Source organism: Rissa tridactyla, chromosome 1 (assembly GCF_028500815.1).
Source record: "Rissa tridactyla isolate bRisTri1 chromosome 1, bRisTri1.patW.cur.20221130, whole genome shotgun sequence".
NCBI classification, from domain to species: domain Eukaryota; kingdom Metazoa; phylum Chordata; class Aves; order Charadriiformes; family Laridae; genus Rissa; species Rissa tridactyla.
In genome coordinates this window covers 124766887-124772198 of record NC_071466.1, presented here as the reverse complement: position 1 = coordinate 124772198, position 5312 = coordinate 124766887, and the positions used below count along the sequence as shown (strand labels likewise).

At 47.7% G+C, this 5312-nt stretch overlaps 1 long non-coding RNA gene across 1 annotated transcript; it reads left to right on the top strand.

Annotated features, from left to right (window-relative positions):
* Positions 1-1202: 1202 nt before the first annotated feature.
* LOC128904313 (uncharacterized) lies at positions 1203-4554 on the top strand. Its single transcript, XR_008464464.1, has 3 exons — positions 1203-1289; positions 2256-2443; positions 4273-4554. It is a non-coding gene; the product is annotated as an uncharacterized LOC128904313 (long non-coding RNA).
* The last annotated feature ends 758 nt before the right edge of the window (positions 4555-5312 follow it).

Genomic DNA, 5312 nt, shown 5'->3' with positions numbered 1-5312 from the left:
GTACGGCTCTATTGGGAGGGTATTGATGGCAAAGTGACTGATGCCTCCCGGGCTGCAGGTAAATGTGATTCCTATTGCTGGAGCCAGGCTGACCGAAGGGGAGTCAGCAATGACAGGGACTTCGAGAGAAAAACAGGCTTTTGTAGGGATATGTAGCAGCAATATATACTATATGATATGTAATGTTACACACATCTTGGTGTGTTCGTTTATTTTTAATAGGAAACTGTCCAGTTCAAGCCTAGGCAAACAGGAGAAGAGCTAACTTAGAGCTAGCTGGCTGTTGATTTCAGCAGCTAATGCTGCCGAAGGCAGCCCAGGTTGGAAATGTCTGACCTTCCCTCTTTTGTGCCTTGGTAACCATATCTGGAAATGGCCATTAAAGTAGGATGGTATGAGGAGTAACACTTCTGGGGAGGACCAAGGAGAGGAGTATACCTTTCTGCTGTGTTGTGCATCCCCATACCTCAGGGCTCCTTTGCAGCATTGCTTCTCAAGTGGGGCCGGGTTCTCCATGGCCAGTTGCTGGGAGAAAGGCCCCGGAAGATGGAAAAGCAGGCTGCAGTGTTTGAGAAGGCTGGCAGGGTACGCTGCTGTGCCTCTCCTCCCTGGCAGCGTGGGATTTGTTCAGCTGTCAGTGCTTGTGCCTCTCCAGTCATGTCGCAAGCCCGGGAGGGGGAGAAACAGATACACCGAGGCAGACGATGAACATTATTCATTATGCTGATTTTGTGGGAGGGCTCAGCAGTTCAAGTGCTGTGAGGGAGTAATTGAAGTACTAAAAACAAAGAGATGACTTGTCACGGTGCTTGAGAGAGGAATGAAAAAATAACCGGGCAGAAGGGAGTTCAAATGTGTGGGAGAATGACAGTGGCTGAAATTTTAGCCTGCTTGAGAAATCAGCTCTATTCTTGTATTACTGTCTCAGCTAGAGATTTTGTAGGGGTGCTGCAGCTAACTTTCAAGCTGGATGAAGTTGACAGAAGCACAAAAGGGAGTTTTCCTTGCTCCTGCCCCAACATCTGAGGGCAGGGAGTGTGTGAGGTGTTGCTCCCGCTGGACATGGGAGGTTTCCCGCTGCCTCTAGTGACATCTTTACTCCTCCGTGGTCCCTTCCTCAGCATGCAATTGTGGACCCTGTTCCTCCTAAACTCTGGGATTCACTCCCGTCTTCTGTTCACCAGATCTAGATAGGGTAATCCAGCCGTTTCACTGGTGGTGGGAGTTCACAGGGCACTGTAGAGCATGGCACTTTGCTTAACTTTCCCACTGGTGGAAGACATGAAGTGGTAAGTTATTCATCTTTCAAATGAGATATAAATCCTAAATCCTTGCTAATCCTTGTATCCATAGCACAAAACCCTACAATGACAAGATGTGCAGAGCTTCAGCTCATTAGGAAAAGGCAATTATGTAGCCAACTGCAGCACTGGGCAGTGGTGGGTAAAACTGAGATGTTTAATTTGGTGTGGAAAAAATGAGGTTCAGAAGTTGTATTGTCTAATTCCCAAATTTACAAGCCTGCCAAATGTATCAGGGTACTGCTAGAATGAATGACTTCTGTTTTCAGCCAGAATAGATAGTCTCTGTGTTAGTATAACCCTCTCATTTCCAGTCCTGGGTGGGTTTCAAGTGAGGAGAATTTTAAGAGAAGTTGAAAAAATCATAGCAGGAAGGTGAAGAAATTGTATGATCTCTTTTGGCTTCATAAAACAGTCAGTTCCAGATGGATCTGAGCTATGGGTATAATCTAATTCCCATGCTCCTGTTTCCTCCTACATAATTTCTCCGTATCACAAAACACTTCTGTAAGGCAAATGGCTGTGCTGGATTGGGTGGGAAAGATTAAGCATAGTAGAAAAGCATGGAAAAGCTTGATACATTCAAAGTATCTTTCATGATTTCAGAAGCCTTTCCCTATCCCTTCCCTTGGTATTACTGATGGATGCAGCCTATCTGGAAAATGGACACGCTTACACTACTATATAGAGTGGGTTTTGAGTGAGTCCTAAAAGATTTTAACTCATCCATCAATTGATTATATTGTCATTGCTACATAAGACTATTCAACATAGTGCATCTATTACTGGGGCTCTGATTGAAACATTGCCCTTGTTTTGCAGAACTATTTAACTTTGTCTCTTTGAAATGAAATGTGAAATGTTTCTTATCTTGCAAAAAGACAGATTTATTCTCAGCCTCTTGAAAAACAGGTACGTGAATCTGAAAACTTTTTTTTTTTTTTTTTTTTTTAGCAGGTACATCTACAGGTGCTGAGTTTTCACCAGCAAGGCTTAATTTCCCCTTCAGCTCTAGTGAAAATAAATATCACACCGTGAAGTCTGGTGCAATGAGGAGTGAAACGTACGTGTCCTTTCCCCAGAAACTTCACGCCTTGTGACTTGCACAAGCATGCTTGAGGGCTATATGGAAAAAGGATGAGGTTTGGATTTTTTGATTTCTTTTGGGGTTTGGAATGTTTTTTGGTTTCTATTTATTTATTTATTTATGTTTTTTCTAAAAGCTTATTGGAAACTCACAGCTCCCCTAGTTTTTGCAGAAAGGGCTCCCTCGGCTTTCGGAAGCCCAGCCCTCGGGCCGGAGACCTCGGCAGCCCGCCGCCTGCCCGCCGGGGTAGCCCCGGGCATTGGCCCCGCCGCTCGCCCCGCCGCCGCTGGGTGACAGTGCAGCCCCGGCGTACGCAGCCCGCTCCTGCCTCTCCCTTGCTCTCTGCAGCTTCTCCCTGCTCGCTTTTCCCCCTATTCCTCCTCCTTTTCTTCTCCCCCCCCCTTTTTTTTTCTTCCCCCTCCCCACCTCCTCCCTGTTCCCATTGAAATGCCGGGAAAGTCACTACTTCTGGGCAGGCTGCGGCTCCCTGCCCGGCCTTTGTGGCGGAGGCTGCGGGCGGGCATGGCAGTGCCTGCCCGGCTGTTTGGGCTGAAGCGGAGGCGAGGCAGAGCAAACAGTGAGGACATTGAGCCTGAGCTTCCTCTGCTGAATGGTTTGGCAGCCTCCGAACCTGGCTCTTCCCTCTGGCTTTGACCTGGAGATCGTGGGGAGTGGAGTGGGACTGGCAGCAAGAAGAGAAGATCGTGCTCTTGCAGGGCTCGCTCAGCAAAGCGGCTGCTGTTTTCCACAACGGGGTGCGCTTCGCCCCCCCGCACCCTCCCCCGCGCAAAGCATGGTGTGCTGAGCGCTCGCTGGATGCCCAAGGGGAAGAATGGTTGTGCTGCGCAGCAGCTTTTTGCCTCCCAGTGCCGTTCGTCTCAGCTCCTGGGGCTGGAAACAGCGGAGGCTGGGGACATGGTTGAAGGGGCTGACTCAGAGGACTAGAAAAGGATTTAAGCTTTTCAAGTAACCTGGATCTGTGTCTGTGGGAGCATGCTCCTACCCTTCGGCAGTGCTGAGCATTTGACACTGATTTAGTCCAACACCTTTGGTTTCAGCAGAGGGAGGAACGAGAAGCGCCTCTTCCTGAAAACCAGCTCCTATTAGGTTGTTTCAAGTTGGACAGTTCAGACATCAATTGTGTATGTCAGAAGGCAAAATTAGGCTGGGAGGCTGTGGATAAGGATTCCTAGAGAGTTTGTGAATCTGGCAATGGTGCTACAGCACTTTTCACCCAGCAACTTCACAGCTACTGCACCAGTGTCTGTAAGGCAGAAAAGTACAGTCTTCACCTCCAAAATAAAAGTAAATGAGCTACATGCAAATAAACTGGCCTCCTCAGGTAGTACAGCATATTAGAATAGGAAAAAGAAGGCAGAACCCCCAAATCCTGCACGCCACTGGCTATGTAGAGAAATACATAAACATAACCTTAGCACAGCTATGTGAAGATATTTAGCCTAGAGTCTAATGCTAGGTGGTCTTCTGAAAGTTATTGCCTCTAGCTAGTGCTATGATTCCCCTGAAGCTAAGGATGATGAAGCTGCTGTTAAAAGCACCTCCGCGCTCCTGGAAATTCTTCCTCCATCAGTATGTTTATTATTTTGTTTTGACCAAACTGCAGAGCCTGAACAGAGGATAGTGCTCATTGTAAAGTTGTGTTTCTTCTGCAGACTGAAAGCCTTGAGCTTGCCATCCCTGCAATGGCTGTAAACATCTCCTAATAATGCTAAGGACCATAGATGGGCATCGGGAGGAGGCCAGGCTTTTTAAAGAAGCCTGTCACTGGGGCATCATTTCTTCAGGAGCTGTCAGGAGCGCCATGTCTTTTGAATGGTTCCCATTCACAAAAGTAAAAAACATGTCATTATTTTGTATTCCCAGAGAGCCAAAAGGAGGCAGTCCTCCCCAGGCTGCCTTCAAAAGCAAAGATCCTGCGATCAGCAGCAGCAGCGCTTCGAGAGCTGAAGGGAGACGTGAGGGAAGAAGCAGAGACCTGTGAGTGATGGACGCCAGTCGGGTGTAGATTTAAAAAATGCCAGTGGAAATGCTTCTTGGTGGTGCCTGTATGATAGAAGCAGGTGACATCGGGCGTGTGCCTGACAGCGTGAAGTCGTCACCTCTGTCTCATGGACATCCTGCTCTAAAAGGTGAAGGCAAGAGGTGGAAGGGGAAAGGGTAAGCTGATGAAAATGAAATTTAGGCACAGCTCTCCAGGCTGTTGTCGTTTCCATGAGGCCACAGGGAAAGGTGTGTGGGGAGGGTGGAAACTCTTGCAGACTTGGTCTGTTGAGCCTCAAGTTTCAGCCCTCTCTGGAATAAACAAACGAAATTCAATCACCTCGGTCTGCTGAGATACTTTCCATTTTCCCCGCTTCTCCTCGAAGTAAAAGCCTTCATACAGAAAGCAATGCTCTCTCTATCTTTATTTTCTCCTCCGGAGCCCAAGCCTCTTTTCAGCTCTCCCTTTTCTTGCTTTGCCCAGCCTGTCTCCAGTGTGTCAGCATGCAATATCCTTTGCCAGGAAACACCACATGCACTCAGTGTTTAAAAGCATCACGTTTCTTCCAGTTAGCATCCAAATAACACTAATTCTATTTTCCTGCCTAATTCTATTTCCTTTGCTGGCCCTGCTGATTATGAAGACATTTATGTGTAAATAAAGGCGTTCTTCCCCCTTTATCATCCTGATTCCCTCAGCGATGCTGCGATCTAGCACTTGTGACATCACAATTCATCACCGGTGACTGCATTACAGATGCAGCTGGCACCAGGCAGTCTTTAAATCAGGTGGTGGTAGCGGCAGGCGCCTGATAACAGAGCAGAAAGCCAAGGCTTGCATGTAGACGACGTGGTGGCTGCTAATCCGTGTGTGACACGGGGAACGTAAAAGCTGTGGGGTGCCTAAAATGTAACACCAGGCA